The following is a 14,006-nucleotide window of genomic DNA, read 5'->3' on the forward strand; positions in this document are numbered from 1 at the left end:
TTTCCTTAGACAGTAGCTTGACAGCACAAAACAAGCTCTGAAGGCATAGAGTCCTTCTGCAGGGAGCACATAAAAGCCCTGCTGGCAGGTGCCTCAGTGACTGCCACGTGTCTCTCAGCAGACCTCAGCTCGGGCGCCATCAGATGGAGCTCATCTGGCAGCATTGCACTGAGGCTCTTATTCTCTGTTAAATTTTGTGTTATTCTGTGACACTTCTACATATCCACAACTGTGACCATGGTGTTCACCCTGATGGTGCTGACAAGACTCCTGCACTGAGGAGTCTGAGATATTAGAAGGATGTGACAACCACACCTGTGACACCTGGCCACATACAGGAATAAGTGTGTAATTAAACACTTTCACACAATGATCTGTGTGGGACTCTGGCTGCTCCAGTGAGGTTTGATATAATTGGATTAAACAGTGGTAAAAGGCCACCAAGGCTGGAAGATCAAAGCCCAAAACCTTGCTTAGGAGGTGCCTAATAAGTTAGCAAAATGCCTGAATGTCTTTGATTCACCTCTTTGCCATACATTAGGTAACAACACTTTCTCTACCTGACCACATGCTACTTTTCAAGAGGCATTCTGCTCCATTCAAAGCAAAGTTGATTCTTTTCAAGATTGGTATTGCACAATATTAGTGGGGGAGGGTGTGAAAGGCAGGATGTTAGGGAGGACATCATCTGACATCCAGGCAAAGGTTGCTTATTTCAGCTGTAAAAGCAACAGAGGCAATATTTTGAAATCCAAACATCTCCAGAAACAGAAAGAATGATGGTTCTCCCTTTATAATACATGTTCATAAATAAAATGATTGTTGACAAATGAGTTTTAAGCCCTGTCTTGGTTTGAAAAGACAGGTATCTGCTAAGGCAGGAGCTTCCCTTGAAATGGAAAACAAACACCCTCCCTCTGGATTGTTATAATTTTGAAATTAAAGGACTCACAGGCAAAGATACAGGAGTAAGAATAACAGTTCTTTACTAGGAAAAATAAAAATAAAATGCAGTAATACGAAACACTACTGACAGAGTCAGAATGTGACCTGACACCCTGTGGGTCAGGGTGTTGGTACCTGTCCCATTCAATGGTGGCTGCAGCCCTCCTGGAATGACAGATGTGGTTCTGTTGAAGCAGTGATCCTGTAGAAGGGTGGAGTTCTCCTCTGAAGGTCCAGGGGTGGTGTAGATGGGCCTGGTCTTCCTCTGAGAATCCAGTAGAGAAGAAAGCTACTCCTCTGCGAATCCAGTGGGAAAAGCCTGCTGTGGTGTTCCAAACCTCAGATTATATCCAGTTAGGAATGCTTGGCTCCTCTCCCTGGGTGAAGCACCTCCCAATGGGGTGATGTGATTTTATCAGCCACGCAGTGACACTCAATGGCCCATTAACAGAAGAGATCTCCTGGAGGGAGGATTGGTTGTGGAAGAGATAAAGAAAACTGCCCCACCTGGATTTAACAGATGGCAATAGAATACACACCCCTGACCACATCTTCCATTTGCAACCTAAGACAAGCCCATCAGATTTAAGAGAGGTGAATTTTTAAATTGGCAGAGAGCCATTCATTTTCTAGATTCAAATTCATCTAAACATGTAGCTGTTGCTAGAACTCAGCTTTCATTCTCCCTCTTGACTATAAACAAATAAATCAGTACAAATTTTGTACTGGACCTCATTGATGCCTTTTGGCCTGAGTTTGGTTTAGTAAATGAAGGAATATGAAAAAAAAACCCAACCTTTTTGTACCAAAATCAAGAAAAAGTAAATAACTGAAAGGAGCATCCAAGCGCAGCCAAAAACTATTTCCAGTTGTGAAATCCCTGAATAACCAGTCCAGCTTTTTATGATTGTTATGAAGTTCTTTATGTAGAGAAGCGTTATGTGCAGCAATCAATTGCTATGGTTCTTTGCTTTCTGGAATTTTGTTTTGGGGGGAGGTTGACCCAGTTAGAAGCACAACAAGGCAAACTACTGCATTTGATTTATAACCCCTCACATTGCAGGTGTGAGAGAGCTGGGAGCAGTCACATGGAGCTTCATTATCCAGCACTGTAAAGCAGCTAGACTTTGTGAATTAAAAGAAAAAACCTAGTTTTCAAAACAGTCTACTCGATTTTTTCTTCTTCTTCTGAAATGTAAGAAGTTGAGAAGGCTGTAGGCCACTTCATAAGGACTGCATGAGTAGCACTGATTATGTGTCCCTGGAGAGGCCAAGAAAACAGGAAAAGGAGCCAGCCAAGAGGCATATTTAAGAGAAGGTTCTCAAACTTCCCTATTACCTTTGGGATTGTTTCCAAATTCTAAAGCTAAGAAAGAAAAACTTGGACTTGGCAAAATAAATAATCAGCACTGTACAATATGTGGTGTCCCAGGATGATTTGTGACATTTAGTAATACTGTATGTCATGAACAACACTGAGAGAATAATCGACAGAAATACAGATGCTTGAAAATTGCTTCTAAGACCACTTGTAAATGAACAATTAAATCAAAATTTTGCCCATTTTATAAGCAGTGTAACACAAAAAGCCAATGTTTTCTGTTCACAAAAGAGCTATTGCAAAAGGGAAATCTCAAAAATATTCTTACTGGATATTACTTGGAAGGGATAATTTTGATATTTTTCATAATTTGTTATTTTAATTTTAAGATGGTTGTGACCAGGAGAAATTATTCTCATTATATAATTCCTTATCATTAATTATACTTAGAGTGGTCTTACTGGCACAAATATGCAAGAAAAGCAAGTTTAGTATTTTACTTCTTCCAAATGGCCATATACAGATGGTTCTTACAATTGTTTTTTCACAAATACCCTGAATATACCCAGTTTAAACCTAATCTAAACTGGTCATGTGTATGGGGCACAACCCTTAAGCAGTAAAATAGGGAAAAATGGCTTTTATCACCTATTCTCCACTGCTTGGTGGGGTTTTTTGGTTGTTTTTGTTTTTTGGGGTTTTTTGTTTGTTTGTTTAGTTGGTTGGTTGGGTTTTTTTGAGACCTAGTGGAAAAAAGACTTTTCTTTGTATTGGAAATTTCCTTCAACAAATATTTTTACACTTTTTAAAGCATCTCAATATGTTTATAATGTCTAGCAAAAGTAAAGTTAGCATTTATTTGCCATAAATCTGTAGCTTTTATTGATAACACTTCAGGAGAAACTTTTCTATGATACCTAAGCCATGTGCAGCATTTAAATATCTGTAATTAATGTCATACCATGAAAGGTGATGTAATTAACAACATTTATAAACTATGGTTATAGGAGTAATGGACTTTTAGAAAGCTATTTTTGTCAGTAGAATAAAAGAGGAAACAGAAATTTGCTTCCAATTAAGATTTTATATCTTTATAATAAGCTTGAGCTACATTTCAGCCAAGTTTAAGGGAATGTTACCATGTGGGAAGGACAATGTCCATGGTGAACGGAGGCACTACCTGCTGGTTTTTGGCTATTTCCATGGCATCATTTACTTTCTAGCACAGGTTATGTGCTTGGCTGCTGCTATGCACTATTTACAGCATCATGTATGCAATATGATTAACATGCCAGCAGCGCAACTGCAATAAACCTGGATAATCCTTACCCTAATACTTTTAAATTCATTGTGGATAATAACTATATACACTCCAGGATTATCTCAGATTTAAATTTTCATGCATTTTCATCATACCTCTCAACCATTATATCCCTGTTACAGATCAAATAGTGTCTTTTGCACATGCATATTTCCTGGAGACTGTAGTAGAAAATATGCAGAAGAAAAAAATGGCCCAGTGCCCCAGCAGGGAATCTTGAGTGAGTTTGTGTTTGTGCAAGAGAGATGCCCAGTCTGTTACAAGAGGTCTTAACACTACCTAAAAAAATACAGTGAAAAAAGTAAAAGGTACAGTGCATGAAGTCAGAATAAGATTTGTTTGAAAATTGTAATCTGATTATCTATTACATGTTTTCCCATTCTAATGCAGACTACATCTTTGTTAACATAGATATTGAAGGGAATAATCCCATGTTCAGCTGTATCCTTACCAGATCACCACTGCACACATTTGCAGTGACTGATACCTGGATTCTGCTCTCCCTGGAGCCCTTTCTTCTTGTGTGCTCCAGGGCCAGCCCGGGCACTTCCCTGCTGTTACATGGGTACTTTCCATGGCACACATCCAAATGTAGTAAAGGTATCCTCCTCTGCTCCATCAGCCCTGCCACCCTTTGTCTGCTGATGAAGGACTTTTCAAGGACACTGTGAATGCCAAGCTGACAGCCTTCCAAAAATCTACATTCACTTCCATTGCTGCTACTTAACAAATTAATGCTTAATATGGTGTTAGAATAGTGATAGACCATGGTCCACATGCTGTCCTGGCTTAATGGAATAATGAACTACCCCACAGCTGGAGATGTGTATCTGCGTATATGTATGCGGCAGAATAACATTTTGCACAAAAAAAGAAGGATTTTCCCAACCTTACTTTAAGCATCCTCCTTATTCTGGCTTTAAAATTTGCCAATGTATTTACAGAAACAAAAATCTCCTCACCAGGCTGAAGACTACAAAATCTGTGACAAAGTAATCCTGCTATGGTGTGTGCAGAGAAGCAGAACCTCAGGGGGACTCTGAGGAGGTGAGCTTTGTACCACTCACATTGTAAAAATTGTTTAGAGCCCACTTCTGACAAAAAGCCTGCAACTTTTGTTTTGTAATTTTTGTAAAATCTTGCCCAGAGAGTTTGTGGATTCCCCATCCCTGGAGATGTTGAGCACGAGACTGGATGGGGCTCTGAGTAACCCAGTCTAGTGGAAGGTTCCCTGCCCATAGCAGGAGGGTTGCCAGATGATCTTTAGGGCCACTTGCAATCCAAACCACTCAGATTCTATGAAATACCAGTTCCTCTCGTGTTTATCTAGCAAGATCTGAACTCTTGCAAACACAGGGGGTCCAGGAAAGTGGAGTGTTTCCTCTCAGCACAGTGCATGGCAGGCACTGTGTCAGAAGCTGCTCTGGCTGTACCACTAGGGTTGGGGAGGAAAGACTTATGCCTCCCTCTTTGTACCTGCTCAGGGGACACCCAGCCACCACCACTATTATGATAGAGTTCCCAGGAAAAACAGGAGGAAGTATTCTTTGTTAAAGATTAATTTGGCTTATGGTGGCTCTTTAACATTGAAATAAGTAAGGAGGCATAGAAGAGCCTTTGCTCTTTGCTCTTGAGCTAATAAAAATAATAATAATTTCTGGGAGAGCCAGGCTCAAGTCTTTTCCCCAGGTGTCCCCACATCTTCTCAACATAACTTTCACCCTCTGGAATTTTCCTGCCTCTCCCATTTCATGGCCCCTCCTCCCAGGCCTGGCTGCTGCCTCCCTCTCAGGCAGCCCCGGGCTGAGGTATGGGTGCCTTTGCAGGCACTGCTCCCACTCCAGTGCTCCCCACCCCTGCCCAAGGCAGGAACTTACCCGAGGACAGAGATTCCTGACTTGTGAGGCACACACATGCTTGGTGCCAGGAGGGTGGGAAGGCACTCTCAGCACCTTTAGGGGTGCAGCACCATGTGTCTGCCCTTCACCCTCACCCCGACCTGCTTACAGAGAGAACCTCTTCCCCAGAGCCATTGGAGTGCCTCTTGGCCCATTCCCAAAGGAACTGAACACTGACCTCTGAAGATGATGGTGATACCTCTTCCACTTCCTCTCTGGGTTATTTTTGAGGAGTTTCTCTTTGCTATTTGGGGAAGGGCTGGTGTGTAGATGTAGAGCCAGGGCTGCACAAATCTATGCATTTGCAAAGTTTTTTGTTCCTTCTTAAATCATCTAAAGGAGGTTAGAAGCTTATAATTGAGGTTTTAAAAGGAGAGGAGAAATTCACATAAAAATGCTCATAGAAGAGTATTATCAGGGCTTTATACAGAAGGATGCTTTAAAAAATTCTAATATGTATGAAATGAATGAGCATCTTCCCCCTCAGTATCTTGATTCATACCTGAAAATTTATGTTAGAAGGTATTTTACAAAGCATCTCATAACTGTTTCAGTTTTAGTGTAGAGCTGAATTACAGTAGAATAAACACCTGAGCAATGTAAACATGCATGACCTAAGAAAAGGAAAGAAAACCTAAGCATGAGGCTAAGAAAAGGAAAAAAGTGCTGTTCTTCTTTCTCAGTAGTTTTTCCTCCAAGGTATATTTTTTACCCCCAGTACCTAATCAAAGAGGCTTCTTAATACTTTGGTGCTAAGTTATGGCTCCCCCATCAGAGGATTGTTAGGCAGAAGACAACAAGGGTGTTTACTTTCCCTCCTTATTGTTTTGCTTCTTTTCCTAGATAAACCATAACCTAGCTGGCTACATGATTTGGTTGCCAAACGGAGGTGTTTGCAAGGCCAGTAGTGAGCAGGCATGTTGTGGTGGCCTCACTTCTGCAACCTAAAGAGCTTAGTGAAAGCTGTGGCAGTTCACATCACCCCACCTTCCAGCTAACCTAGAAATATTCTGCCCAGTCTTGCCTTGTGCAAACCCACAGTACACCCAGCACAACAACTTGCTGCAACACTCAGAGGAAGTATAAATTCAGTTCTCAGAAGTGAGGAATACTTGTGCTCTCAAGCCAGTGATTTTCAGGCATGTTTCCAGAAATATATTATTCTTCTTAAGAAGGATATTCTCTAATACCAGGCTTGGAGATTTGCAGAGTGATAGTAGTATAGCCCAAATGAACAATTAAAATTTGGCAGACTACTATTCACTTCCCATTTAGAATCACAAGAACAATGTCAGAGTTTTATTTGATTAACATCCACTATCTGTAGTGATCAAAGGACTATGTCTAAAAAATTAGCATTTTAGGAGGTCTTTGATAGTCAGCAATAAAATTCTCATACTTAGTCTGAAATCATTCCCATCTGCATTCTTTATTTGCATATAATTTATGAAGTATCATTAATGAAATCAAACAGATAGTAAGCACACCTAAAGCATCCATCCAACACAAAACAGAGACTCCAGATAATTAGGGTAACTGCTATTATTTTGCTTCTCTGCCCTTCCTGTAATTAGTATTGTTTGTAGTTGAAAAGGGAAAGAATCAAAGACTTTTCAGAAAATACTGTTTTAGTCTCACCTTACTTCACAATATATTGTTATATTATGCTTTGTAGGTGGCTTCTGAGCAAACTAAGTTTGACTCCCTTCAATGGCAGTCTATGATTAATGGCTTCATTATGTAGTTCATGTCCAGGAAATGAAAATTTTTACTTCAGACAGAGTTCTACCTGCTAAAGGATTTATTCCTATATTATCAACAGAAATCAAAGAACATTACTTTTACAGCAAACACTTTTCTATTGAAGGGAGTAGGATTATTTATTGACCATCAGTATCCTGCAGAAGTCAGGGAACACAAAAGGTAAGGAACAATTAGTGTAGCAAGAGTTGGCTTCAACTAATTTCCAACACCAAGACTGTGCAGTATAGAATATCCTTTTATGAATATGAACTTTATAGCATATTGCATTAGCCTACTAATACCACAGAAATATTTTATTTGGGTTTATGCAGTTTTAAAGAAGACTGTTAGGGACATATCCATCATTTATTACTTCTGATGGAAAATTGTATTTCAACGAATCGAACTTTTAATAGAAGAAAATTGTAGGTATTTCACACTTACACACACACACACACATTTAAAAAAAAGTGTATGAAAAAAGCACAAAGTTTATAGCTTTCAGACCGGGACTGAGTGTTTTCCATTAGGAGTTACAGACCAGTTTTCATCTGGGAATAATAAGATTTGCCCCTGTTCCCACCTCTCCTCTGAGCCTGGCTGCCTGGCCATAAACACACCCCAGTGCACCTGCAGGGACTGTGCTGAGCAGCCACCTCCCTGAGCAGCCAGCTTGGCCCACATCTGCTGCAGCAGAAAGCTGCATCCATGGAAAACCTGCAGGAGCTGAGCACGGAGCTCGTGCCATGCCATGCCATGCCATGAGGAGGTGAGGGGCTGTCTTTTGCTTTCTGTGTCCTTCCAGCTGCAGCTCCTCTGGGACCATGAGAAGAGTGTGCGCTGCCTGGTGCACATGTGGCTCACCACCACCTCGGGCTGCTCCTTCACCAGGGCCATGAGAGCACAGTGACAGCCCAGGGAAGTGGTGGCCCCTTCAACAGCAGCTTGAAGATGCTCACTGGAAGAGAGGAGCTTTCATGTTCCCAGGATCAAGGTAGGGCCCATCCTCCTGCATTTTTCTCAGACATTTCAAAACAGGAAAGGCCAACATTTTGTCATAGTTAATGATGTCTTGTCTTTCTCAGTGCTCAAAGTAACTGGTTCACAAAGGCGAGAACTAAAGCTAGTGATAATAGAGCACGCACTTACACTGAGCAGCATTTACCTGGGATGTGATAAGAGGTGATCTCCTTCATGAGTCTAATAGGGACTACTTTCAATCTAATCAGTAATTAGCTGGCCAATATAATTAGAGTGTTTGGCACTAGAATTAATGGCACTGTTTTCTCTTACTGAACTCTGGAGCAGGGAGATGAAGAGCAGAACTGTGAATGCCTCAGTGTATCAGAAATGTATTCTTTCATTCCCTGCACAAGTGAAAGACTGTGCAGTAGTAACCATTGCAGACTCCAGTGTCCCACAGCAATAGTCACAAGCAGAGAAATCTGCCCACAGGCTCCATCATCTATGAGACACAGATGGACAAAATTTTTAAATTGACATTGAAATCAAGATTCAAAAATATTGTGGCAACCTAAGCAAAACAGGTTTTCAGAAGTCAATTTTTCAAAGCAGCATACAGAAAGCATGAAAGCTGGCAATCACTCAGTGATTTGCAGGAACTTGATAGCATCAGTGTAGACTATCTTACAACTTGTCCATTCTTGCATTGGCAGAAGTGGCTGTATTTCTTTTCTGCAATTAATAAATTATAATGCCAAAAGAAATACTTAAAATAAACTTTAAGCAATATTTAAATAAATCTCATGTTTGGCAAATTGGTCATGTGCAGAAATGAAGTAGAATAGTCCCACAATGACCCAATGCAACAGTGGATTAAAGGACAGTAGCAGAAACTGAAATTGCAACAGTAGTGGTTTTAGGTTTAGATTAACTGCAAAGGATTTCTGCAAGCATTCTGCAGGTTCTGTGCAACACAGTGGGACCCTGAAGTTTCAAGATAAGTTAATGACAACTCACCTCCATGTCAGCTACCCACAGTAGTACACAGAATATGCAAAGACAGCAAAATGTGACTAGGAAAACACATCCAAATTTGTCTCTCTGGGATTACAACTGTCTCGATATTTTGTGCATTAGTGATACCACACATAAGATGACAAGGGTTTTTCTTATGCACTGAAATGTTTACAAGTTAGATATTAGCCATGTGAAAAATTGACTCCTGCAAAGTGTGTACCACTAGTCCTCAGAAACCTGTTTCAAAGCAGAATTCAAGTTAAAGCACAATAGTTTTTGAATAATCACACATTCCCACACAGAATTCCCAAATTTGTTAGGCAGGTGAATGATGCAGAGTGTACCATTTTAACTCAAACCTTTAAAACCTTTTGTCAAAACTGTCAATATCTCAGCATGTGAGTGTGCTGTGGGTGATGATATCACACCAAGTAGACAGTTGCCATTACTTAGAAGTGCTTCTCCAAGGATATCAAATCAGGCTATTGAAGATGCACTGCTAATAAAACTGTACACACATTGTAGGGGGATACAATATAAGAAAATAAAGGTAGTATAGAAAGTAAACTTACCCCTTAAGGAGTTGCAGCTGAGCCAATTATTAGAGATTGGGAACAGGGCTGACTTTAACAGGCCACAGCTGTAGCCAATAAGCAGAGTGTTATAAAAGAGTGGATTGGTTGGTTGAGGGGAACTGCAGTCAGTTGGCTGCTGTGAGGACAAGGAAGAGTCAGTGCCTAGAGGAGATGCCTACAAGAAACATCAAGGTGATACAAAGCTCTAGCAATATGATAATAGAACTCTTGCACTATAATGACAACAGCACATCATAAGGCAGGAGTACTGTAATTCTACTGGTCTTCAGTACAAAATACCAAAGCTGATGAATTTTGTAGTTATGAGATATCATTTGGTCCATGTGTTTGCTAGCCTAACACTGACCCTTCTGTTTTTCTGGCTGAGGGTGTGCACCCAGAGCAGTACTATCTGTGCTGCTGAGCTGCCAGCCCTGGGGGAACACCTTGTCCCTCTGGCAGCACCTTCTAAGGCAGCTCTGAATGAAGAGCAGCATGTACAGTGCCTGACAGGAACCTGTGAGAGTGCATCTGCTGGTTAACCTGCTGCAGTCAATAGCTGTATGGGGATGGTTTGTATGATATGTATATTAACTGGGTTTAACTGAAGCACAAGATCTCTCCCAGGCTTTATTGAAAATCCTTCTGATGAGAAAGGAAAGCCTTTTACATCCCCAGCTCACCAAACAGCCATCTTACTCAAAGCATCAGCACAGCTCTCCTATAAACTCCTGCATTATTTTCCATGCTTAAAGAGCACATGTTGACTGGCAGCAGCTGAGACATGATAAAAGCTGCCCAAGAAGCATGAAAAGTGGCATCAGACTGTGTGAGCCTTCAATAATCCACTAATCTTTTTGAACATATTCTTTTGTTTCGGCAGACTTTAGTCATTAGACTTGACACGTTTCACATATTACAAAGCTGATCGTTATTGTGTAGCTGGCTAATCCTCAGTTTGAAGAAAGATTGATTTTTAAACTAATATAAAAAGGCTGTCAACTTAAGCAAGGAGGCTCTGTGTTTCTAAGCATATGATATATTTTGCTTTTAGAGCATTATCAGAGATGATGCAAATGATAGGTAGATTTGCATAAAAGGGAAAATGCATATACTGTGAGCACAAAACTGCTTCACAGCCAATGATCAAAGTAGAAATGGGTTTGTTTCTCTGTGAACATTTACTCATGGTCAGTTAGATGACAAATCTGTTTTAGTAGGTATGATTCTGCCTTTGTCTTCTGTAAAGACAAAGGTAGAATCATAGAACCATCTAGGTTGGAAAGCACCCTAAATATCATCAAATCCAACTGTTAACCCAGCACTGCCAAGCTCATCATTAAGGCATGTTCCTAAGTACAATGTCTACATAACCTGATAAAGTCAGGAATAAAACTATAGGAGAAGTATCAATTAACATCTATTTTGATGCATTTATGTCTTAACAATAAAATTTAAAAATAAGGATGTGTTTTTGATGTTAGTATTCACAGAATAGCCTATTTTTACACAACTATGTAGGATTTTCCATAAAATATTTTTCACTAAACTAAATATACAATGCCCACTAGGTCCTGCAGAATTAATCAACACTTTTTACAGGTTTCCAGACTATTAGAAAGCAGGTTATTGTGAGGTCATTGAAAATTAGTTATTAACATTGGGTTTTTTTGGTGAGCATCTCTTAAGAAGTCCTTTAACTATACTTTTTAAGTTCTCAGAATAGAGTTTCATTATTTCTTCCTGATGTCTGAGTTTTAATCACTGTTCATGTCACTGAAAGTCTTTCAATTTCCATTAACAGAACTGAACTCATTACCAGGGCATAAAGATGCTTCAGGCCAGACCACACAGTAAGATCCCATTCCTTTTCTGATCCTCGTTTTCACCTATGAATGAATGCTGAAAATCCAGGAGGGAACTGTTTCCTGCCTGAAGAGGGGTCTGGGAGAGACTTTGAATTCATCTTCAAAGTTTCTTCATCTGAAGATCAGGCCTTTTAAATCTGCTTATTGAATATAAATTTATGTATTTAATTCTAAGTTGCCCACATTCATTCTTGCTAACTGGATGCACAGTAGTCACTGATAGATTCAAATTATGATAGTTTTAAAATGTGCATAAAACATTGCATTTTGTGACAAGCTTCTAGTGGCCATGGCTGCAGACCTTATACAAAACTGAAATAAGTCTAAATAAGTTATTATCTAGATAATGAACTTGAATAACATTTTTAACCCTTCATTGATGTTACCATTTTATAACCATATTTGCTTTGCTCTTCCACACTATTTATTAAAATAGTCACCTTCTAAGCTTTTGAAAGAAGGTGCATTCCGATGCAGTCCAACTCCTAGGATACTTAGACAACACTTTTTCTCAGTAAGTCAGGCCAAGATAAGAACTGCAGCAAACCCTGAGGCTTGCTGTACTGTCCAGATGTTGAGATTTCAGTAGAAGATGAGTGCTTTATCCTTAAAGCAATGGGATTTTCCATGTAAAATGCAACTCTTATGATGATAACAGTACACAAAAACCTCTGTGTGGTTGATCAGCACATAGTTTATGCCACACTTAGACAATATTTTAAAACTTAGGGAAGGACTTTACTTATGTACAGATGTGGGGTTCTGCTGTGCACTATAATGAATTCACCCAGTGGAACTTTAATTTGCATACATTATCCTATTATCATGCCTCTCCCAAAACTTTATTAGCTTGAGTGTAATACTGCCTGAATGTAGTTAGACTGCTTTCAGAAATTAGTTATTTCATGCAAAGCCAGTACAAAAATTACAGATTTTTGGAGCTTTGTTGGGTCTTCCCAAGCATGTTTTTCCATGTTGGCACTTGTATGATCTTTATTACCGTCTGTACTCACTAATACTATATTTAGCCTTTTACACCAGGAGATTCTCATCAGTGTATTATATATTAATCAGAATTATTAATCAGTAACTTGTCCTGCATCAGTACACAGCAGAATTTGTACATGGAAAAATGCAAGTCATTTAATTCACTCCAGATGGGAGATGGATGGTAAGTGTGAAAACTCAGCAAGCAGCAGAAATGAAAGCCTTGGCTAGTGGTTTTCCTTTTATTTAAGCAAAATGAGTCAGTGTCTTATACTGACTGCAAGGGAGAGGTGAGAGAATGTGAAAGTTGCTCAATGACAAAAAGTAGAAATCTCTTCATCCAGATCCTGCTTGGGCTACACAGCTTTCTCCTGAATTGACTATCTTCAGAGGTATCAAACTAACTGAATGACCTCTTTAGTCCCAGGCCTCTCTGAGGGTTAAGATGCCCATAACATCAAATCCAGCCCTGTGGGGTCTTGGTCTCTGAAGCCACATTGATCTGTCTATTGCATTCCCTGCAAGGTGGCTCCTGAACTGAGCCCAGGGACACAACCACAGTGGGAAGGATGCAAGGTCTTGGTCAGGAGTCCAACAGGAGCTGCTGTGCAGAGGCAGCAATGCACTTTTGGTGCTTCAGGCAGGAGGGAAACAATCCCTTACCCACACTTCTGTGGCTCTGACACAGAGTGCCTGAAGACCTCGAATGGCTGATTCTAGTTGCAAGAGGGTGCTGTCCATAAGAATGATTAGTTTGTTATTTGTTGTTTCATTGTAGTCTAGTAGTGCTATGCAGAGCACCCTACAGGCACAAATTACAGTCCTCACTCTGGTCAAAAAAGATTGCAATCAAAATTTCAAAATATATTGGGCAGAAATCCAACGTTAGATCCACCTTTCTTTAGAAAGCGTCTCTCTCTATCAAAGTGCCCTACACCAATTCACTGTGAGCTAAGCTCTCCCCACCCTGAATAACAGCATTAATTAAGAGAAGTTTTTTGGCAAATTGCATTTCATACTGTTGCTTAGGTTGACCTAATTTGTGCTTGGCAGTCTCTGTAAGGAAAGTTAGTCAGTGAAGAATAAGACACTGCGTTGCAGTAAACAACTCAATGCAGACAATATCTGGGCAGTCTAAAGTAGCCATTTGTAGCTCTTCAAAGTTAAAACCAAAAAATGGTCTTTCTTTGTTGCTAATTTTATAAGTACTTTGTAGGGCAAAATTAAATGGTGTATTTGTTGCAGCACAAGTATTGCCCGAGATGCGTACAGAAAACTGGTGAATCATTTCCTGTTTGCTGCATTGTTGCTTCACAGCTTTCCCTCAGCAAGGGAGTGATGTTGCCCAAACAACCTGGGAAGCACATC

At 40.0% G+C, this 14,006-nt stretch overlaps 1 long non-coding RNA gene across 1 annotated transcript in view; it reads right to left on the minus strand.

The window, feature by feature from the left end:
• Positions 1–1,267: 1,267 nt before the first annotated feature.
• The window catches only part of LOC132071926 (uncharacterized), a 113,160-nt gene continuing 100,421 nt past the window's right edge, over positions 1,268–14,006 (minus strand). Inside the window, exon 3 of the long non-coding RNA XR_009418255.1 lies at positions 1,268–1,406. This is a non-coding gene — a long non-coding RNA (uncharacterized LOC132071926). The remainder of the gene's footprint in view (positions 1,407–14,006) is intronic.

Source organism: Ammospiza nelsoni, chromosome 4 (assembly GCF_027579445.1).
Source record: "Ammospiza nelsoni isolate bAmmNel1 chromosome 4, bAmmNel1.pri, whole genome shotgun sequence".
NCBI lineage: Eukaryota > Metazoa > Chordata > Aves > Passeriformes > Passerellidae > Ammospiza > Ammospiza nelsoni.